This window comes from Mirounga angustirostris, unplaced genomic scaffold (genome assembly GCF_029215605.1).
Source record: "Mirounga angustirostris isolate CCGP_5_RB_7025 unplaced genomic scaffold, mMirAng1.0.hap1 SCAF_1, whole genome shotgun sequence".
NCBI classification, from domain to species: Eukaryota; Metazoa; Chordata; class Mammalia; order Carnivora; family Phocidae; genus Mirounga; species Mirounga angustirostris.
Genome location: NW_026991709.1, coordinates 80,054,300 through 80,078,463, shown reverse-complemented (window position 1 = coordinate 80,078,463; position 24,164 = coordinate 80,054,300). Strand labels below are relative to the sequence as shown.

General features: G+C 42.5%; 1 protein-coding gene and 1 long non-coding RNA gene across 8 annotated transcripts in view; both read right to left on the bottom strand.

Annotated features, from left to right (window-relative positions):
- IGF2BP2 (insulin like growth factor 2 mRNA binding protein 2) overlaps positions 1-24,164 on the bottom strand; it is a 161,185-nt gene that overhangs the window by 56,203 nt on the left and 80,818 nt on the right. The gene's annotated exons all lie outside the window — the stretch shown is intronic.
- On the bottom strand, positions 15,988-22,978 carry LOC135363562 (uncharacterized). The gene is made up of 3 exons (XR_010409221.1): positions 22,830-22,978; positions 21,436-21,567; positions 15,988-20,669 (listed from the first exon to the last, which is right to left on the bottom strand). It is a non-coding gene; the product is annotated as an uncharacterized LOC135363562 (long non-coding RNA).

The window sequence follows — 24,164 nt, the reverse complement described above, 5'->3', positions numbered from 1 at the left end:
TGAGCTCTGGTGTGACCAAAACTTCTCCATGTGCTTCACTTAACACTATCTCTTCCCCATCCAAGTTATTTTATTTAATGAAGTCTAATAAAGTTTTCAAAGGGACACCCAAAACATTCATCACAGTGTTTTTAGCAGGAAGCTTTCCCCAAACCACCACCACTGCTTAAGTTCATGTATCCTAAGCATCTCATTTTAAGCCTTACCACTCCCACAGGAAGTGGGCATTGTTATCCCCATTTTTCAAATCCATAAACTGAGAAGTTGATGTGTCCCCTGGCCTGCATCTCACAGGTAGGGAGTGATATTTTTGACATAGGCTCTGCAAGTTTAAATCTTTTTTCTTAAAATGTCACTTTGGAATTGTCAATTCACCAATAGCAAAATTTACACTTTATGTATAGATTTCAGTTCAATGAATTTTGGACAAGATACGCCCTTTCAGGCAAATTCTAGGAAAATGGGTCTTAGGAATAGACTTCTAGCCTTTCCCTCTCAGTGTCAACCTCACTGTAGACTCTGACCAAAAACACCTCCTCCAGGAAGGGTCATTTTGGAAACTTCACCATTGGGGCTCACTTGTTGCTCCTCAAAAGAATTTGCTTACATATAAATGCCCTTGGGGGGGGGGGGTGGCGGATAAAGACTTTCTTCACCAGGTCAGCTGACTCCTGGTTGACAGTCAGCTCTTCTGGAGAAGGGCTGGGAGCTGGACACACCTGCAAAGGCCTGAGGGGGGAATGCTCTGCCTCACAGTTTTGCTTAGTACCGCTGGCCTCAACCAGGGCTGTGCTGAGCCTCATGATAAAGTTTGAGACCTCTCTCCCAAATACAACTGCTGTACGGGGAAAGGTGGAGTAGATCCCAGACACATGGATTAAGTCCTCAGAAGGCTAGAACATTTATGTGTGCCAAAGTACAAACATGCATTTGGATTCAGGGCGGTGAGATTTTGAGAGGTAAGGCTGAGTCTTTGTGAACCAAAAATCTGCACACCAACTTCCAGGTTTTTAAGATCTAAGCAGAGTAAGAACTGAAAGGATTTTCTTTAATGTTTTTATTCTGCTGTGATGAAGGTTCCAGTTAACAAAACCAAACTGTGTTTCTACAGAAGTGATTAGTTACTCTTTACAAGGCCCTCAACTCATTATCTGTAATTAAGACTAACCAGGGTACAAACACATATTTAGACATCATAATTTGAGCCAAGATAAATGATACACATAAACTCGATGCAAGACAAGTTATGATCCGAGTATATAAATGTTTGCCTTGTGTGGTGTATGGTAAACACAAAATCATCTTTGTCAAGGCAAAGAGAGCCACATGCCTAGTCACCCACACTTATGCCATCCTTCCAGCATCTCTTCAACCCATTTTCAAGTAATTGTTTCTTTAGTTTTCCAAAGAGCACACAAATCTGTCCCCCTCCTTCCCTCCTCCCTTCCTTCCTACCTGGGCCTTCTTCATTTTTTCCCTTCTCAGCCCAAGTCTAGAGCACAGCAGGTGCTCAGCAATCATCAAATTCACCAGAAGCATTTGTTGCTGACAGCTGGCTTCTTTTTCCTGGCCCACTCCATCCCATACTGTCTTCCAACTATAAGAACATGTGCTTATTGAAGACACTGACTGGTCTTCAACCAAGCCAATTTCTTTGACTCTAATTCATGCTCATCAGCTCAATGCAATAGGCTGCTGACTGAAAAATATAGAAGATATTTCCTAGCACAGTAGCCCCTACACACATTTCCTGTGATTAGATGTCGTGACTCATGTAAAGGTGGTGCTTCCCGGGAACCCTTAAGACAAGAAGTACATCAGCACGCCTTGACTTACTGAAGAAAGAGTTTCACAATGAACACAAAAATTCAAGCCAGAAGCTATGAGTCCTCAATGTCTGGGAATGAGTGATAAACCAACAACACTTTACTTCTGAAAAGAGGGAATTATTCCCAGCAGTTATGGAACACTTTGATCTTATTCATTATAGTCATGATGATGATTGAGAAAAATTAAATGCATCTCTACTATAGCCCTGAATCCCAATAAGCAGAGAAAGGTAGGAGAGGGTTAGCCAAATCACATACCCCTCCCTCACAAAGGAACTCCTTCCCTTTGCTGTGCACATCAAGTAGTATCCACCATCTCACACAAGAGTAACATCTTACCTATACTGGATTGTAAACAACCTAAGCCACATATACCCAAATGTTCTGACAGGAGATTAAGTATAGGACATTTTATCTGATTTTGGAGAACAGAATGATTTCTAAGATTAAACTTAAAACTTTTCCAAATTCATTGAGCAAATGTTCCCTAAACACCTGTTATATGCCAAGCACCTGGCTTAGGTTCTGGGGTATATTAGTAAACAAAACAAAAAGGTCCTCAGGCTGCTTATATTCTAGGGAGTAAAAAAGACAGGACAATATTGACTTCAGCAACCCTTAGAACTCTCAACTTAATGTCAATAGAACAAAAGAAAGTACTTCAGAGTTGGTTCCTTGATCTCATTAAATACTGAAGGAAAAAGGCTATCCCTGCTTTTTGCTAGCCTAAATTAGGTTTTGGCTAGAAGTGAACCAAGTATCTTTAAACACCTATTTTTTTTTTTAAAGATTTTATTTATTTATTTGAGAGAGAGAGACTGAGAGAGAGAGCACATGAGAGGGGGGAGGGTCAGAGGGAGAAGCAGACTCCCCGCTGAGCAGGGAGCCCGATGCAGGACTCGATCCAGGGACTCCAGGATCATGACCTGAGCCGAAGGCAGTCGCTTAACCAACTGAGCCACCCAAGCGCCCTAAACACCTATTTCTGCACAGTATTCTTATAATGTAATTGCAGCTAGCAAATAGCATCGCAGAGTCCGTGTTTCCAAGGGCCATGGAGAAGTTAAGGTTGGGGTAGATACTCCCAGGTGTAAGAGTGGGACAGGTGCATTGCCACAAAGGGGTTTTGGAGAAGCTTTCCTCCCTACCCAGGGCCTGTCCTTGGCACTGGACCCCCTAAGGCTTTCTCTGCTATACAAAGGGATACTCTGGAGAGAATAGAAAAGACCATGGGAAAAGTTATTTATCAAAATTGGGAAAGGAGTCAGAAGAGCAACTTTTCACACAATGCCAATGGAAAGATAAGAGCAGTTCACTGGATGCAAAGAAAAAAAATCAGTGACCAACTGGTATCTCCTAAGGTGCGATGAAAAAGGAGAGAAAAATCACTAGCTCTTAAAGTTAATGTTACATGATTTGAGTACAATGCAATTCACTTTTTAAAAAAGATTTCATTTATTTATTTTAGAGAGAGAGAGAGAGAAAGAGAGCGAGCACAGGCAGGGCGGGGCAGGAGGAAAGGAAGAGAAAGAATCTCAAGCTGGCTCCGCACTGAGCGTGGAGCCCGACACAGGGCTTGATCTCACAACCCTGAGACCACGACCTGAACTGAAATCAAGAGTCCAATTCTTGACTGACTGACCTACCCAGGCGCCCCTGATATTTGCTTTTTAAAACCTCAAATAGTCAGCTTTAAAAACATGAATGAACCAGGGAAAGAGTATATAAATTGTTCTTATTTTTAAAAAGGATTTATCATCTAGGGGTACCTGGGTGGTGCAGTTGATTAAGCAGCTGACTCTTGGTTTTGGCTCAGATCATGATCTCAGGGTTGTGAGATCAAGCCCACGTTCAGGTTCCACACTCAGCAGAGAGTTTGCTTAAGACTCTCTCTCCCTCTCCCTCCACCCCCAACCCCTACTCTCTCTTTCTCTCTCTCTAAATATTTTTTTTTTTAAAAGGATTCATCTTCTTAATGAGGATTCATTTTCTGATCCCTTTACATCAGTTCTGAAATGAAGCAAATAAGCAGGGAGATAACTTCAGATATGCAAATTTGATTTATAACCAATTTTAGAAGACTAGACTTTTACACAGAGAAGTTTTCCCAGGGTACTAATAGAAATGCAAGGTTCATGAACTGTATCCTTCTGCAACTATGCACATCCTACCCCTACTGCTGTACATCCACAGCTTCTAACCTGGTGGCATGTACACAGCAGGCACTCCATAAATTTGATGAATGAATCAATGTACATGACAGGGTTAACATCTCTGGTGCTTAAACACAGAATTCCTTCCAGCTGCTGATTCACAGTCTCTTCTGAGTTCCCTGTCTTACAAAGACTGTAAACAGAGCATCTGTCTCAGTTGGTTCCTGACTTTTCATCACTTCCTCTTAAGCCAGCACCATTGGCTGGGTGGGCCCCAGCACAATCCATCAATGGGAGGTTGCAGAGAGAAGTCAACACCTGGCCTGAAAGAGGTGAACAACCTACCTGCTCAGCAGGTGGCCATAAGAGGTCCTGCTACCACAGCTTCAAATTCCTTTTCCCATCTCTTTCCCCTCCCCTGGATGCAGCACAGGGCTGCTCCCTACTTCGGGAAGCTCCTTCTCTTTTTGCCTGGGGCCAGGTCCTCAGCAACATGATTGGGGGAGGGAGGAGGGTTCAGCGCTGCCCTCCCCTCTGCTGTTCATAGAGTCCCAGTCTCCTTAGTTTTGTGATGAGCAACTGCCCTCTCCTCTTAATTGTCCCTTGCCAAACCCCAAGGAATTATGAGAAAGTACTCTGTAAACTGCAGTGCTCCCTACAAATGTGGGCAGTATTATTTTGATAGATGCACAGCAACCTCAAACTGCGCTTGCATCTCTCATTCCCAGCTTTGGTTCTGATGTACCCAGGAGAGCTGGTTTTCCTATGAAATGTGAGTGAATCTGACTTCATCTGATGAGTCACAACTATGTCATTCAACAGAAGGCACTGCATGGAGGTAGCACTGAACCAAGGAAGATGCTACTGAAATTATATGGAGCCACCTGAGGAGTCAGGCTAAAAATCCATTTCAGGATAATTTTAGAAGCTGAGGAGTACAATGGCAAACTGAAGGATTATGCTTCTTCATTTAAGAGCACCTTGATTATTATGCTTAAGTGAGAGTACTTTTGTTCCTTGGTGGGAAATAGAGAACTTGTAATATCCACTAGAAACTTGTGGAAATGCAAACACTTTATCGAATGTCTGTAAGCAAAAGAAAAGGCCCTGATTTCTTAAGAGAAATACGATTTAAGAAAAAATATAAATTTAAATCTATTCCCTGGATTTTCTAACTCTGTGATTCTCCCCACCCCTAATAAAACATTCCATTACCAAAGGTTACCATTATTTCAACAACAGGGCAGCTGAGTGGAAGGCATGCCCAGCTGAGTATGAATCCCGCTCCCCTTTGGACACGTTGTCAGACTGATGTTGAGGCCAGTCCTTTAACTTCTCTGGTTAATGCCTCAGAACTGGAGGCAGTTAGACAAGATGACAGACCAGATGCTTTCCCAAACTAAAATTCACTTCATTTTAGCAGCAAAACAAAACTGTCACAAAGAGAAGGTTAAGAAGCAGAAGAGGTATCTCCATGGATCTAAGCTACAAAGAGAACTGGGAAAAAAAAACCCCAAAAACCAAAAACCAAAAAACCAATTCAGCAAAGCTTGCATATTGTTTTGAACAAACCAATAAATAAGATAGATGACACAGTCCATAGTATTTTATAATAGGATGGCTTACAATCCAAAAATAGTGTGTTTCCCCTCCATTTTTAAAATTTAAATTCAATTAATTAACATATAATGTATAATTGGTTTCAGAGGTGGAGGCCAGTGATTCCTCAGTCTTATATAATACCCAGTGCTCATTACATCACATGCCCTCCTTAATGCTCATCACCCAGTTACCCCATTCCTCTACCTCCCTCCCCTCCAGCAACCCTCAGGTTTGTTTCCTATGCTTAAGAGTCTCTTATAGTTTGTCTCCCTCTCTGTTTTGTCTTTATTTTTCCCTCTCTTCTCTTATGATCCTCTGTTTTGTTTCTTGAATTCCACATGAGATTATATAATTGTCTTTCTCTGATTGATTTATTTTGCTTAGCATAATACCTCCTAGTTCCATCTACATCGTTGCAGATGGTAAGATTTCATTTTTTTGATGGCTGAGTAGTATTCCAAAAACAGTGGGTTTTGACTCTATTTGTACCATGACCCATCCCAACAGCCACAATTTATCCCATTTATTCCCTTTTCTATCTGATTACAGAAGCTTTATGTTTACACCTTCACTACCGTCAGGGTTACTCTTGCACAATCTCTGGTACCTGGATTTTGAGGGTGCAATGTTATTTCATGAAATTTACTATGAATGGAGGGTATGGCACAGCTAAGTAGGAGCTCGTCCACATCCTATAGGTATATGTAGGTCTTGGCATGGGACTGTGAATAAGGAGACTATAATTGCCTCCAAGGAATTCCACTGATGTCAGAAATCACCAGATCAAAGCCTATGTTTCCACTACACAGAAACAGCTCTGGCCCATAATTCAGATGTTGGTTAATTAGTATTGTAGTGATACTCTGCTTGTTATTGCAACTTTGATCTAAATAGTTCTTTAAAGCCCACATTCACATTTTTAAAGTAACATGCTTTAGCAGTAGGTGAAACTTAAGGCATAGCATATTTATTCAAAAAGCAGCAATGTTCAGCCTGATTTGATGAAAATACCACTAGATAATTGTCCAAGGCTCTTTCCACCAACAAGGGTCTAGGTAACAGGTGATTAAGAAAGACTTCAAAGGCAGGGGTCAGAGGGTGAAAGGGTGTGGGGAGACATCAGGAGGAAAGTGTTCATAGGATAGAATTCTTCTCAGTGACTTCTATACAGCGGTCCTGCAGATTTCAGCAAATCTGAACATTTACATCTACCACTTAACTGGTTTCTTTCAAACAAACGTACTTTTATTTTTTTTCTAAAGATTTTATTTATTTGAGAGAGAGACAGGGAGAGCACAAAGGGAGAGAGAGAGGGTGAAGCCGACTCCCCTGAGCAGGGAGCCCGACGTGGGGCTTGATCCCAGGACCCCAGGATCAAGACCTGAGCAGACACTTAACCAACTGAGCCACCCAGGTGCCCCAAATACTATATCGTCTTTGCACAAAGTTCAAAAGATACCAAAAGGTATAGTATAACAATTCCCTTCTGTACTTATGCCCTTTTATTCTTGATACTAGTTTAAAAAAAAAAAAATCATTCCAGAGTGTTCTATACATAAGCATGTATGTATATATTCTCCCCACCAAATAAAAATGTTAGTGCTCTGTTTATGTTTTCACTTGATTATTTCATACTCATACACATAGAGTTGTATTATTCTTTTTGATAAGTGCATAATACTCAATTTTATGAAAGTACCATAATTAATTTAACTGGTCTCCTTTCTTTTTCTTAAAGATTTTATTTATTCATTTGAGAGAGAGAGAGATAGAGCACATGCAGGGGAAGATGCAGGGAGAGAGGGAGAAGCAGACTCCCCGCTGAGCAGGGAGCCTGATGCAGGACTTGATCCCAGGACCCTGGGATCATGACCTGAGCTGAAGGTAGACGCTTAACCGTCTGAGCCACTCAGGTACCCCATGGTCTCCTGATGGACATATAATGTTTCTATTCTTTTGCTATTTCAAAACAAACCAACAACAAAAACCCAAATGCTGTAATATCTATCTATCTATCTATCTATCTATCTATCTATCTATCTATCCACTAATTTTGCACATGTGTGGCTATATCTTGGAAGATGAGCCCCTAGAAATGGAATCACTGAGTTAAAGGGCTTGCATTTATAATGTTAAAATACAAATGCAACATAATGTTGTTTCTTCACACATCTGAAAACATAGTTATCAAATTTATTTCTGCCTATTCACAGGTGAAAAGTATTATCTTACTTGTATTTTAATTACAAATGAGGTTGATCATTCTTCATATGTTCAAGAACCTCCCTCACTTCACCCACCCTGGGAAACTTGACATAATTCTTTTTTTTTAATTAAGATTTATTTATTTATGGGGGGGCAGAGGGAGAGAATCTTCAAACAGACTCCCCACTAAGCATGGAGCCTGACGCAGGGCTCAATCTCATGATCCCTGAGATCATGACCTGAGCTAAAACCAAGAGTTGGGGTGTTTAACCAACTAAGCCACCCAGGTGCCCCAGAAACTTGACAGAATTCTTCCCCACTTTTCTTCAGTATTCTAGGAGGTGACTTCTGGATTTGATTAATCGCACTAATTTCATTTATTTGACAAACACTTGCTGAGTATTTACTATGCTGGACACCAGAGAGACCAGGTGAAAAGCCTGTCCTCTCTCAGGAGGAACTCACAGTCTGGTTGGGAAGACAGTCACATACACAGTGAGTGCACCCTATAGCCAAGACAGGCTTGCGTCACCCTGGAGGGTGCCAGGGTGGAACCCAGCAAAGGCCCCCAGGGACACCTCAGCCGAGTCCTGAGCAGTAGGAGACAGAATGGGCCAGGTGAACAAAGGTAAGCGGTCCAGAAGCAAGGTCAAAAGTGGAGAAGAGTCCAGAAAGGCCTTCCATGTCAAGGGAATGAGGTACATAAAAGCATGGTGGCCAGGTCATTTAGTTTGAGAGGAGCAAAGAATGCTTCCAGGGTAGGTCAAGAGAGCAGGCTGGAGAGGTTGGCAGAACTGGATCAAGAAAAGCTTCCTATTTCCCGAGTTGAGCCATGAAAATGTTAAACCTTTCACCAAGACCCGGAAACAAAACATCAGGCCCTTTGCAGGGTCAGTTGAACACCAGGTGAAACACTGGAGACACATAAACATAGCCATCAGCATTAACCTTCTTTTCAGAACCTGTTTTCTTCTTTCTTCTTCTTCTTTTTTTTTTTTTTTAAGATTTTATTCATTTATTTGACAGCAAGAGAGACAGAGAGCACAAGCAGGGGGAGCAGCAGAGGGAGAGGGAGAAGCAGGCTCTCCACTGAGCAGGGAGCCCGATGCGGGGCTCGATCCCAGGACCCTGAGATCACGACCTGAGCTGAAGGCAAAAACTTAACAGACTGAGCCACCCAGGCGCCCCTCTTCTTTCTTCTTACTGACTTCCTTCCTCAAAGAAAAGAGCCTTGTGGCTCTGAAAATTTGGGTACGAGCATAATTCTACCCTTTCCTGTGGCTGTATGCACACCACTATTGGGGAAGTCCGCTGACTATTCCTCATTTCTCCTTGACATGGGGCTGCCAGGTACATTTAACCAACAAATTAAGTGCCTCTTTAACTTAAAACAAAAGCATCTCACCAACTACCACTGTAATACTCTTTTGTCTCCAGCAGGTATTTACCACACCTATTGAAGAGTACAACAGATAAATCCATTAAAAATACTAAGAGTGTCTTAGGTTAGTGAAAGCCATGATTAAACAACATGATTGATTTTTTTTAAACAAATGCACAAGAACTTCTATTTTTTTTAAATCCATGTAAATAATGCCTCCATCAAAGTAAGGCCCACAGAAGACTATTTACTTATTCCAGTAATGATTCTTCTGCCCAACATATTTTTGGATTTTTAAAATTGGTATCTTCTCTTTAGCAGCTATCTAATGAACACTGATCTAGCTGATCTGCCTTTGGTCTGTAGTGCAATCTTACAAACCTGCTGTGTGCTGAAGCAGAATATGCCTCTATTCCTTCCTCTCTTTCTATATTCAACAGAAGCAAAACTCAGAGGTCTCTCCTTATGTCTCTGCTAATAGCACAGAGCACAGATCTCCAGGGATTAGGCTGCCTTACTATGTAGGGTTCCTTAGATGCTAGGACGGGGAGGCTGGCCACCATATCCATGCCATCAACCTATCCTCATGGGAGATTCACCTCCTACTTTCCTTCAGGGAGGGTGGAGAGGAGCAGCACCAGGGAGAACACCGTTGGCTGGCCTGAGCTCCCTGGTCTGGTTAAAGAGAAGGTATTGACTCAGTCAGGCTGGTGCATGGCAAAGCCAACCCCAACAGTGCTGGCTGTTCTTCAGGATGGGGGCGGGGGATGTTCTTCATTTCCAGGTATTGTGTGGTGAACATCAGGTGCCAGGATCAAAATTTCACCTTCACTGTGGGGAGGGTGCCTATCCTGGCAAGGTCAGTACTCCCACAGCCTTCTTTGTCGTACTTATCACAACCCTCTATTTACATCTCTACTGCCCAGCCAGACTCTGCTCCCTGTGATTTCTTCATCCCACCAGCTAGCACTTTCCATGCTCGAGGGATGACTGTAAACAAGTGAGCAGATAGCAGGAGTAGCTGCCCTGTAAGCCCATGTCATCAGGCCTCTCAATTCATCCCATTTTGGTCAGGCCAGGTCACTGGAATGAGGAGAGGCCACTCTGTCTCTGACCAGGTTCCTTGCAGCCCTTTGAGGGTCAGAGAGCCCTGAGAGAAAGCTCATTCCCTCAGGGCTTGAGACCCCAGTTTATTGGGAGGTCATAGGCAGAGAGGTGAGGCACCAGGACTGCTGAGCATGAGGCCACCACCTCGATATGTGACTGTGGCAGGCTACTTCATTTCTTGGGGCCAGATGGCCTTTTTCTACAAACCTGCTCAGTGTCAAGAATTCTCTAGTCCTGCCTGCCGCCTTCCCTCAAGGACACAACAGATGTCTCTTCCACCCATAGAAATTGTACAAGAACTAAGTTGTCCAGGCAAAACAAAACAAAACAAAACAAAACAAAACAAAACAAAAAACAACCTTTGAAGGAAGAATTTCTTTGCTGTGAGTGGTTTATTCTGAGAATAGGACTCAGAGAAGTCTTAGAAATCTTCATTCAATGACACAGATAGACAGACTTTAATCTGTGAGCCAAGAAAAATGGTTTGTAAAGGCTAGAAGAAAAGAACCCCATGGCTAAGAACTTGTAAAAACATCTGTAACAAACAAAAGTTCTAAAGGGAAGACTGTGAATCAGCAGGATCACAGGAGGTGGAGAGTGAGCTTTGAAATGGCAGAGAATTAACCGGCTAAAGGGCAAATGGTGCAGAATGGGACTGTGGGAGGTGACACACACAGACCCAAGCAGCACCCGCCGCGGACAAGTAGACACATTTTCATCCCAGGCCCACACCAATGGCCACAGCCTCATCTACCACACCAGTATTTTCCACATGGGAAGGAGGGACTACTGAGATTCATTAGAGATTGTAAGGCCAAAAGCTCCGGTCTTGGGAGGTAGAAAAGGAAGTGAGAATGAACAGGAATTACATTTTCCATTCCTTTCACTGACAGTTTTGCACAAGTTGTAAATGGAAAGGGGTGATGTAGATAGAAGGCTCCCACTACAGTCTCCGCCTTCCAGGAACCAGTCCGGGAGGCAAGGAAGACAGGACACCAAAACCTACCATCCGAGGTACTGTCAAGGATAAAACTGGTGCAGCCTTCACCGCTGCAAAGCATTTTACACACGCCCCCTCATTTGAGTCTCACACTGGCCAGCAGGCCCGCAGAGAATGTAAGTAACTTGCCCAAGGTTCCTCAGCTGTGATGGGATAGGGTCAGTTATAGAAATTTCACAGATATTACTGTAAGAACTATAAGAGAGACTGTGGACTCACAGGCATTCCAAGGACAACAACAGTGCCTATGCGAGGGACAGGCATTGTGTGGGGTACCCTACGAACACTAGACACAGTGCCTAAAAGAGCCCCACACTGCCACTGACCCAGATAGTCAATACCTGGCTCCTATCTTGCATGAATGAAGGTGAAGTATTAACTACTTGCACTTTGCACTTGGGGAATCTAAGGTGAAGCCAGGAATCTGAACACAGATCTGACGCCCACATCACTAGTCCTTCCATTCTGGTAGTGTTTTTAGGTGGCACACGAGACATACATAGTTCCATGTGATGACTGCAAGAGGTGAGCAAATTCAGCAATAAAAACAATGTATCACATTTCACTTATTTTCTAATATTTCTTTGTACCTCAAGGAAAAAGTCTCAGGCTGTGGCTGGACAGTTTTTAATACCTCATCAATACTAATCCTTCTCCCTCTTTAAAAAAGGAGATCATGTTGAAAGGAGAACCTTTCAACAAGCAACAGTACCTAGAATTTAATAACACTTTGTTCACAGTATACTTTATTTTTTATGGTTACTTTCTATTTATTGCAAATGGTACTGGTTTTCCATTTACATAAATGATATAAAGTTTCTTTTTAAATTAAACTTACAGTAAGTTTTTTTGTTTAAGTAAGCTCTACACCCAACATGGGCTTGAATCATGACCCCAAGATCAAGAGTAGCATACTTTACTGACTGAGCCAGCCAAGTGCCTCTGAGTTAAGTTTTTTAAAGGGGGAATCACTTTAAAGGGCAATAAAAAAGTTAATGGTTCAGGTGGTGAAGATATGGCAGAAAACATGGAAGCAGTACACTGATGGCTGAAATTTGGGACATGCTGTTCTACGTCACACTGGCCCTCAGAATACAAGTGCTTCTCCCCAGTTCCAAATTAGTACTCCTTCATGGGCTGAGTAAATAGAACAAGTAGTATTCTCTAGAACCCTCAACTCTGAGGCTGCAGGATTCCCAGCTGGACATGTCCCAGACATGATCTCTTGCATTGACTACATGAATGAATATCACATATTTAGGCTGGCAGTTACATGAACAGGTGTGAGAAGTGGATATTAACAAGTGTTTGACTAGAGTAGGGGATCACCAAACTTGGCTGGTTGGCTACATCTAGGCTGAATCCTGTTTTTGTAAATAAAGTTTTATAGAAATGTATTGTTTACACACATATTGTCACTACAATGTCAGCATTGAGTAGCTATGACAGACTTATGCCACAAAGCCCAATACATTTACTATCTTCATCAAAAAAACCCCACAAACAAACAAAAACAAACAAAAAACCTGACCCTTGCACTTGGGAGGGTAGGTATTGTATATCAGAGCCAATGGAGAACGTGAGTGTAATTCAAGAGTCAAAGCAATAACTCTGCCAGAAATTAGGTCAGAAACTGCCCCCTGGAACTGGCAGATAGATAGGAAGGAAGAAATCTGAATGGAAAACTGAAGCAGAAAGAGGGGAAGAGCAAAGCCATGATGAAAACTTGACAAGCAGGGAAGATGAACAAGGGGCAAGGTCACACCAGAGATAATGGTTTTGCATCTTTTGGAGTCAAAAACCACCTCTGTGATGAGCTGTTTGGGGCTTCCCGGACCTTCCCAAGTTGCTGCCCTTTGCAACATAAAGGAGCCACATCCTTGGGAAACCAGGGACCCCAATCGTGCCTTGGCAGGTGGTATTGCGTGTGAACCATGATGATTGTGATGGTCACACATGACCTTGGGTGGGGAGAGGAAATAACAGCCTGTATTTGGGCAAGGGCCAACGGGGTACACCTAATGAGGAGACAGATGAATACTAATTTGGGATAAGTGCAGAGGCCTTATTTCTGTGGGTGAGGAGTTTGCACTAATACGGGAGGCTATGGGAGATCAACAACAACAAAACAAAAACCTTGGGAGCGTCTGGGTGGCTCAGCTGGTTGAGCATCTGACTCTAGATTTTGGCTCAGGTCATGATCTCAGCATCGTGAGATCGAGCCCCACATCGGGCTCTATACTGGGTGTGGAGCCTACTTAAGATTCTCTCTTTCCTTGCCCTCTGCCCCTCCCCACTCCTTGCTTTCTCTCTCCTCTCACTCTCTCTCACAAAAAACCCCCACAAAACCTCAAGTAGGTCTCTCATGTACCTGACCAGGTACATCTTCCTCCCTGTCTGTCCACCACCCCCCTCCCTCACCTTCATGTGAAAAGACATGAACACCCACCTTGTGAGTTCCCTGTCATCAGGACCAACAGACCCTGGGGAGAATTTACCCACGTTAGCTTCCTTCCTGACTCTTCCTGCTTACAAAGAATGCCCCTTTGGCAAGTCAGGGCAGTCTTTCAGTCTATTTGTGAAGCGCTTTTCTTCTGGGTGGCAGATAATGCCTTCTATTTACCAACCATTCACTCACCACTAACCAGCCTCCTTGGCAGCCCTTAGAAACTTCCAGGTGGCAGTGTCTGTTTATCCCCATTTTGTAGGGGGTGAAACTGAGGCACAAGAAGAGGAAATCACTGTCAGGACATGCCACAGGAGCAAGATACAAGATAAGAGTAATGCAGCTTCATGGGTTATTTTCAAAAACTAAAGAAGGGATTGTAATAAAAACTGAATCACTTCTTATTACACTACCGCCTTCCTTTACCACTTCCTTCACACTTCAACTTGAAATGAAACTTGAATGAGAGGCAACACTGACAGATTTAAGTTTTCAATTTTATGCCATTTTGTGCTTTCTGGAGGAGGTATACTGAGCTTGGAAATAGGTAACACAGTGGGAGGGTGGAGAAGAGAAGTAAAGTAAGAGGCTTGTATGATCCAGACTGGGATAATCAAACTAAGAATGATCAGTTTGGTGGAGGCTACACAGAGACTCCAGGAAATGACCCTCAGCTGTACTCAGTGTAAGTTCACTGGAAAATTATGTGGCCTCTTTACATCAGGGCTGGTTGAGTGGAGACTTCAGGCCCTATGCTGTGTAATTATGTAAATACAGCAGACCCTTGAACAACAAGGGATTAACGGTGCTGAACCCCCACCCCATACAGTCAAAAATCTGCTTATAACTTCTTTTTTTAAATATTTATTTATTTGAGGGGTGCCTGGGTGGCTCAGTCAGTTAAGCGTCTGCCTTCGGCTCAGATCATCACCTCAAGGTCCTGGGATAGAGCCCCGCATCGGGCTCCCTGCTGAGCAGGGAGTCTGCTTCTCCCTCTCCCTCTGCCCCTCTCCCCGCTTGTGCTCACGCACTCTCTCTCAAATAAAATCTTATTTGAGAGAGGGAGAGAGAGGGCATGTGCATGTGCAGGGGAGGGGCAGAGAGAAACAACTCCATGCTGAGCGGAGAGCCAGATGCAGGGCTCCATCTAATGACCCATGAGATCATGACCTGAGCTGAAACCAAGAATCACAGGCTTAACGGATGTGCCACCCAGGTGCCCCAAAAATCTGCATATAATTTTTGACTCACCAAAATTTAACTACTAATAGCTTACTGTTGAATGGAAGCCTTATTGATAACATAAACAGGTGATAAACACAGATTTTGTATTTATATGTATTATACACTGTATTCTTATAATTAAGAGAAAGAAAAAATACTAAGAAAATCATAAGGAACTGAAAATACATTTACAGTACTGTAAAAAATCTGCATATAAGCATATAAGCAGACCTATGAAGTTCAAACTGTTGTTAAAGGATCAGTTGTATATGTATATACATATACATCAACACACATACATTTACATATACATAATTAAATATAATTATTATGTATATGTTATATATGTATGTAATTATAATTGAGTCATAAGAACCTACTATATTAGGGTGCTTTCAAGAGCAGACTTCATTATAAGGGAAAACTGTTAGCATAAAAAACTGTTTTGTCTTGTTTCCAAAGGGATATGTACTTTTGTCTTGCTTTGCTAATTAAGAGTTGAAAATTGTTGAAATGTTTCTTATTGGCTAAACTGGAGAGAAGACATTAAGTTCAATGGAGACTTACAAGTCATGAGATTTAGGATCCACTGAGGTTTACATGGGGAAGGAACAGGGTTTATAGACTGCGGACGTGTTTATGACTCTATCAAATCCAGCTAACCACAGTCCCCCACCAGGGACACAATCAAAATTGTGCAAATATCTAAACCCTATCCTTAGGAAGTAATGATATTGGGTCATATTTCCAATACTCAGAACTCACTACTTAGCTCCATGGCAGTGTATAGTCAAAAGCTTATCAGATAAAGTTATCTTTATAGAGTATTAAGGCTGGGAAGGTCCTTAGAGAAATCCTTTCATTTCATAAATAAAAGACTACATCCCAGAGAAGTGATTTGTCCAAAGACACACAATAGTTTTTTGGATGAGAAGCCTTATCTCAGTCTCAAGATCCTTGAATCTTCTTCCCACCCCAGCAACTCTGTTGGCAGCACCCACCCCAGTCTATCCATTAATAGACATGAGCAAGCACTAGTATTCCAGGCACACATCAACCACCACAGGAGGATCTGAGTGTCTTTGATATGCCCAGCCCTGAACAGGCATGGAGGGCTCCACGATGAACAATGAACTGGAGGGCTCCAGTTTCTTCCCTGCTGGAAGTAATAAGGGTCACATGGAACGAAACAACAGGTAAGTACAGAATGGTGTAAAAACCATTCCAGAAGAATGTACAAGAAACTCTGGGAGCTCTGAGGAGAGGCCACAACCAGCCATAAGGGAGAGGGGTGTCGGAACCTGACTTGAACCTTAGAGAAAGCATAGGCATTATTCACGTAAAGAAGGGGAGGAAAGGACATTCATCTTGCAGATAAAACAGCATGAACAAGGTTGGAAGGAAACCCCAGGAAAGCAGGTTCAGCCTGAGTAACCCCAGAGAAGCCAGAGGAGCCAACTCCAGTGAAAAGCCAAACCATGCTGAGACAAATCTCTAACTCTCAGTGGGGCTGCAATGAGGGTGAGGTCAAAGCAAACATGGAAGAGGCAGGGAGGTCTAAGTGGGTACCAGAACCAGGAAGGAATGAACAGATGGAGAGAAGAGAAGAGAAAGCAAGCTTCCTGGAAAGCACATGAGCAAAACAGCCCAGCAGAGGCCCGAAGAGGCAGACACAGAGACAGTCACTGAGATCATTCCCTGGGCTCTTGTCCACAGGGGCCAGTGTGGTCCAAGGACTAAGCTGGCTCGAGCTATCCGCCAACAAGTCTTCCTTCCCTTGAGTTGTGAACCTTGCAGGACTGCAACTGGACAAGGGGAGATCAGAATTTAAAAATAATTCCTAGTAAGTTTTTATAACTGCTATCATTTTTTTTTCCCCATCTCTTTCTGTACCTGGGCTTTTGCCCTGATTAAGTGGAGACACTATGGAGGTTAAGATTGCAGTCAAAGGTTCTATGTTCAAACCCCACCCAACTGTTTACTAATTGGAAGACCCTTGACAAGCTTCTTTAACCTGTATTTTCCAAAGATGATAGCAACAAAATTATCCACATGCTCTTGTGATGTGACTTTGACACTTCTCCCACTGAAAGATGGTATTCTCTGCTCCCTCCCTTGAATCTGGTCAGGCTTGTGACCATGGCAAAAGTGACAGTGTAGGGCTTCTGAAGCTAGATCATACCCTGCCTCTTTTATGAATGCTTGCTCTTGGAACCCAGTCACCATGCTGTGAGGAAGCACAAGCAACCACATGGAGAGACCACTGTTCCAGTTGACAGCTCCAGCTGAGGGCCCAGCCAACAGCCAGCATCAGATTGCCAAAGATGTGACAGATGTCAAGTCACACCCCAGCTCTGAATCTTTCCAGCAGAGGGCCCAGACATCCCAGAGCAGAGACAAGCCGACCCACTGTGCCCTTTCCAAATTCCTAATCCAGACAATCTGTGAGTCTAAAAAAAATGGCGGCTAGTTTATGCCACTCCGTTTGGATTTGTTACACTGCAACAGTTAATCATTACAATTGCTTTAAGTCAGCAGAGGGACTGGAAAGGCTTGAACGTGCTCTTCGCCAGAAGGCTAACCTGACTGCAGTGGGTTGACACTGGTGGCAGAGAGACCCGCAGGGAACCACCGAGACAATATGGCAGGTTTTGTAGGACTCAAACCTAAAAACTGGGGCAGAGAGAGTCTTTACAGGGGACAGATTAAATGTAGGGGTTGAGAAAAAGAGAGTTCAGATGACTCCAACATTTGAATTGATGGTGGAAGCCCTGACAGAATTAAGTTCATCCAGAAGAGGGACCGATTTCTGGTGTGTAGAGAAGAGAAAGTCAATTCCATTCTAAATATACTGAACATACTGAATCTGCATGATGTTAGGAGGATCTAAGAAACGTCAAACAAGAAGAAATTCAGGACCAGAAGCGGAACACTGGTTTTGGTTAAAACCTTGAAAATGGATGAGATTACCTCTGAGATCGTGCTGAGAAAAGGTTTTAACCTCAGCCTTTATTAGAGGAACAATAGATGAGAGGGACCAGGTTTGGTAAGTCACAGAGGCAGAATTCTGGGGGTATAATATCACCAACAAGTTCTGGAAAAAGTGATCATTATTCGTGCCAAATGCTGCCAAGAGGTCAAAGGATAAAGTACTGAGAAAAGGGACTGAAACCAAAAAGGAGACTGGGAAAGGACGCAGGATCAGAGGAGAACATTTCCATCCCCGACCACAAGTGGAATCAAACACACAAACTGAAGAGTGAAATGACACAAAGCCTACTTAGCCCATCAGTCTTTAGTCTCCATTCAGATAGACAATTTCCTGTGAGCCTGCAAAGAGGAAGTGAATAGGAAGTGTTGAAATGAGATGGTGAAAGGCACATTTGCAAGGGTACAATGTGGGCACGGGAACACCTGCCACTAATCTACCTCAACCAAATAAGGGAAAAATTAGACTCCTATAAGGTGCTTTGAGTCCTCTGGCACTGTAGTAGATGTGATACCGATCTTTCAGCCTCGAAGAGGAACAGTTCTTAGCATCTATTGAGCTCCACAATATTCCTGTGAGGTAGATATTATCATTGGATGAGGAAACAAAGGCCACACAGCAAGTCAAAAGCCAAGGCAAGATTAGAGTGGGGCCTGCCTCCCGTGGGGGGAAGGCCAGTTGGCTGGGTTCCTTTTGTGTCAGTAATAGGTTCTTTGATCCAGAACACGGAAGAGACTTGTTTCTGGGGAGGTTGTGAAAATAGATTCATTAATGACCACAGGGTTTTCTGAAACTCACCAAGGGTGCTATGGGAAAAAAAAGGTGCAGCCACCCAGAGTCTAGAAACAATTAGAGAAATTCCAGGAACAGTGAAGATTCTAAGCACAGCCAGAGAGACAAAGCACTGGGGAAGAATCAGCCTGGGTGGCAACCAGGAGGGAAGAGGCCGTTGGGCGGACCTTGGAGAGGTGGCTGTGTGCCCACTGTTCCACACATGGCTTCCTTCTGCTTCTTCACTTTGGGCAGATGGCATGAAAGTGGCTGGGGTGAACTGAACAGTAACTGGGCTACTTCCAGGCTGAGCTGGTGAACAAAAGGGCAGTCCTTTGGAGCAGAGGGTTCTGGATCAGAGCACTTCCGGCATCCCCAGGAACAGGGAAGAAGAGGGGTCATGCTTTTGTGAAATATTTATTGAAATTCCTGGAGAAGCAGCATCCCAACAATCCTTCTAGTACTGCATCTAACTTTTTCCAAAAACTCACTTTCTTAATAAAAGCAAAAAAGCCAAGGATGACACTGAACAGGAGTCAGGGCTTTATTACAAATGACCAGTGATGGAGTTTAAGATAAATGAAGCTGGCATGTGCAAGGTCACAGGCATTTACTGAGTACCTACCATCAGCTATCTCATTTAACATTTGCAACCCCCTCCAGAGGTAGTGGCAGCCCCATTTCACAGAGACGAAACCAACGCCTAGAAAGGTTCACCCCTTGCCCAAGGCCATACAGCTAGTGTATGACAGAGCCAGGATTTGAGCCCTGACATGCCTCATTGCAAAGCTCATATTCTTTTCTGTGCATTGCACCGCCTACTTCCAATAGTCACAAGTTCAACATTAGTCAGGTCTGAACTAATGAGGTCTATTGTACCCTCCAGAGATGACGGTGCCTCGGAGCTGGAGAATGTGCAGGGAGGGGCACTCACATTACATATGCCTGAACTATGTGTGCAATTTGCAAAGGATAAAGACATGACCAGGATCAATCCCAATGTATGAGAGGAAAAGTTGTATCATTCCTCCCCTCCCCAGAGATCTGGCTGTCCAATGGACCCCTCACCGCTCTTGGGTTTCCCCACTTCCGTCCCTTCATCAAGCACTGTCCTCCTCCATTCCCTCAGAGCCTTAACTTGGTTGGCAAGAGTGTTGGGTTAATTAAGTAAACCAACCCCTGCTGAATTGTTAGCTAATGCATTAGCCTTTCTAGGATATGGGTTTTAACTCAGTTATGAGTTAAACATATTAAATATGTTTATATATATAATTTATATATATATATAATTGTTAAATATATTAAATATATACATATATATGTTTAGGTGTGATTTGCAGATCTTTGGGATCCCCAAGACTCTTTCAGGAGTTGCAAAGGCTAAAACTATTTTCCTAATAATACCAAAATATGATTTGCCTTTTCTACTGTGTTGGTATTTGTACAGATGGTACAAAAGCAATGATAGCTAAAACTGCTGAAACCTTCGCATAAATCAAGGCAATGGCACTAAAATGTACCCGTAGTCATTGTATTCTCACCTGTACACATTCAGTAATGGAGTCCTTGATAAGCAGCAGAAATTACTAATTTTTAAAAATCTTGACCCTGGAGCACTGGTCTTCCAAAATATTGTGTGATAGGGGTGCCTGGGTGGCTCAGTCGTTAAGCATCTGCCTTTGGCTCAGGTCATGATCTCAGGGTCCTGGGATGGAGTCCTGCATCGGGCTCCTTGCTCGGTGGGGAGCCTGCTTCTCCCTCTCCCTCTGCCTGCCTCTCTGCCTACTTGTGATCGCTCTCTCTCTGTCAAATAAATAAATAAAATCTTTTAAAAAATATTGTGTGATAAAACGCAAAGTATACATAAAGCACTTTTCCATATACTCAAGTAAGATGCTGTCTCAAGGAAAGGAACTTCTGTGATGGAGTTGTGGGCTTTCTTCATGGAAATACCATTTTTACCTGAAAAAAAAAAAAAAGACTGACAGGCAGCCAGAGCTATTCAGAACTGGGTACCTGACAGACTCTTGAAAATAAATGAAGGGAGCCTATGACTTCAAAGAAAACAACTGATAGTATTTATGCTGCTAATGATGAAACAGGACCTCTCAAGCAAAAATGAGGATTTGGGGAAACTTGTATTTTACCATCAAGAGCTTGCAGCTTACTAAGATTTAAGACTTCTGAGATGAGATCAGTCAGGATAGCAAATGATTGATTTTTTGATACTGTAATTGATAATGTAACGTCAACATCTGGAAGACCTGAATAATACAGTATTTTCTAAATAACTAATGTATGGTATTACAAATTTCTGCATTAGTAAGAGATTCTAGTGTAACAGAATCTTAAAGTTCATTTGTATGGTTTCAGATACTGTATGGCAACTAATCTTTAAGAAACCACTACTTGTCAAGTTTTGATGTAGGATCAAAGAGGAATATCTATAATTATCTGAAAAGGCTACTGAAAGACTCTTTTTCCAACTACGTATCTGGGTGAGCCCAGATTTTCTTCATATATTTCAACCAAAATAATATATCAGACTGAATGCAGAAGCAGATATACAAATGTATATGCCTTCTCTTAAGCAAGGCATTAAAGAGATTTGCAAAAAGCCAATATTCTCACTAAATTTTCTAGCCTTATAAAATATAGCTATTTCTAAGAAATCATTATTTCTATTAATATGTAATCATTGTATTATCTTAAGTGGATTAATAAATACCTTCAAACTTTCTTAGTTTTTACTTCACAAATGGTGAATATCAAAAGATCCTTGGAGTCCTCAATAATTTGTAGGAGCGTAAAGAAGTCCGGAGACCAGAAGTTTGAAAACCACTGCTGTACAGCATGGAATCTAGAAGAAGAGAAGCCCAAAGAGCAGATGGTACAGCTGTATCATTTTCCAGGTGAGGGTACCATGACTAGCCACCATGAATCTCACAGACTTCTTCACAAGTAAGGTTCAAGGACTCAATTTCTCATCAGGTTTTATGGCTTAAAGACAATGAGCAGTAAAGATCATTCTCAACTCCTTGCAGTTCCCAGAGTGTACACGTTCTCTCTTTTGTCCAGAGAAACTCTTACTCTCCTTGAAGGAGACTTCTAGTACAGTAGGCACTCACCTCTTCCTTCTGCCTCCAAGCACCCAGTATATCCCTTTACAGCACTAAGCACTTGATTGTAATATTTGCTTACACGGCTCTCTGATGGAAGTGTAAGGCCTTAAAAATTAGAATTTTGTCTTTTTTTTTTTTTTTTAGAATTTTGTCTTAATTCCAGCATTTTGCTCAGTACTTGGCATAGAGTGAAACTCAAAAAAGGTCTGTTCAATTAATGAAGCTAATTAACTCCCCATCATGCACCAAGGCATTTTGCAATAGCAACCTGACCTCTCCAGCAGAAGACCCTAGCCAGCCAAGAGGAACAGTGCAGGGTTTTCAGTGCTTCCCAGTATGTCACTCAACTGACATTTGACTATCAAGTCTTTTATTAGTTAGATTGGTATGAATCTTGAAATTGTCAAACAGAGACCCAATTCCAGGCCAGCCCCCCCGTCGCCGCCCCCCCCCCGTGACCTCCCCACACCACAAGGGCCTTCCCTGTAAAGACACTGGCCTCCTTCTGTGATACCTGCATCACAAGTTCTCTAAAACAACAACATGCTTTTAAAGAAGCAGGTTTGAAGAAGAAACTTTTAGCAAAATGAAGAGCGTATAAAGCCAATTAAAAAGCAATGCTGTAGTCTGAATGGCTACATGATCAGGGACTTTATAACTCAATTAGAGAAAAAGATTTTTTTCCTCAAATTTAATGTGAGCAATGTGGGAATAAAGGATGTTGAGTCAGATAATCCCCTGTGAGCATCACAGACAATACAATGTGCATAAGTTATGAAAAATTTTCACATAGCTCAGGATGTTACAGCTTCTTTCTGGAATGTTGCTACTGTTCTATTAATCCCCACCCCCACCCCAACACACAATGATCTCTTATCCTGTAGTTCATCCCACCTCTACCCTTCCTTCTGCCTTTCCTTCCACTATACCTTGTTCTGATGCCTCCTCCCTCTATTCACCTAGGAACTGAGGGAGGATATAATGAAGCTCACAAGGGTACCTGGATGGCTCAGTCAGTTAAGCATCTGCCTTCAGCTCAGGTCATAATCCCAGAGTCCCAGGATCGAGTCTCGCATTGGGCTCCTGCTCAGCAGAGAGCCTGCTTCTCCCTCTGCCCTTCACCCTGCTTGTGCTCTCTCTCACAAACAAAAAAATCTGAAAAAAAAAAAAAAAAAAAGCTGACAAGCATAAGAAGACATTCACAAACTCTGCTAAGGAATGTCATCTTATTTCCTTACCTCCACAGAGTATGAACCTTGGAAATCACCTATTCTCACCCCCTTACTTTACTAGAGAGGGAACTAAGAAAAATAATGTTAAGTGACTGAAATGCCACACTTCCTTAATTTATTTCTGTATGTTTCAGGAAAACTGATGCCAAGGAAAAGGGGGTGCCCACAGGTAAAACAGGGAAAGGAACTGAGGAATGCTTAAGATTGTCAGCATCCACTCAGCACCATTTATTGAGCATCTACTATATGGGTAGGTGCCAGAAGCCCTGTGTTAGCACAGGCAGACACGGTATGCTCTAACTGTACATGAAAAATTTAACAGGTATTAAATCAGATAAAAAAAGTAAATACAAACAGACAAAGGAAACCAAAATAAATACAGTAGTCTAGGAAAAAAAAAACCTCTATGAATGAAACAGGAATGAAATGGAGGAAAACATTTATTCTGATTGAAGAAAAATATGTAGTATCTCTCAATGCAAACAAAACTGGGTAAAGACTAAGCAATTTATTTACACTGCAATTTAAGTTTTTGTTTAGAAAGAGTGTGTACATTCATTAATGGGAAAGGATTTCTGGAGATAACTTTTAAAAACCCCAGTAACGGGGCGCCTGGGTGGCTCAGTTGGTTAAGCAACTGCCTTCGGCTCAGGTCACGATCCTGGAGTCCCGGGATCAAGTCCCGCATTGGGCTCCCTGCTCAGCAGGGAGTCTGCTTCTCCCTCTGACCCTCCCCCTCTCATGCTCTCTCTATCTCATTCTCTCTCTCAAATAAATAAATAAAATCTTAAAAAACAAAAAAAAAACAAAAAAAAAAACCCAGTAACAACCTTCCAGCGTTTTTCAGAAGGCTCCCTTAACCCCCACACTTCGCCACAAGAGGGTGCACACTTCCTTTTTAATAGGGTAGTCAAGGGAAACTTAAATTCCCACCTCTGCTCTGGCACCTCTCTCTGGGACCCCTGAGCCTCAGGATAATGAGCATCTGCACAGTTATGTAGGTCAAACCCTTTTCACATGTATTATCTCATGTAATTCTAACAATAGCTCTGTGAGGGTGGGAAGGGTGAAAAGTACCAACCTCATCTTTTTTTTTTTTTTTT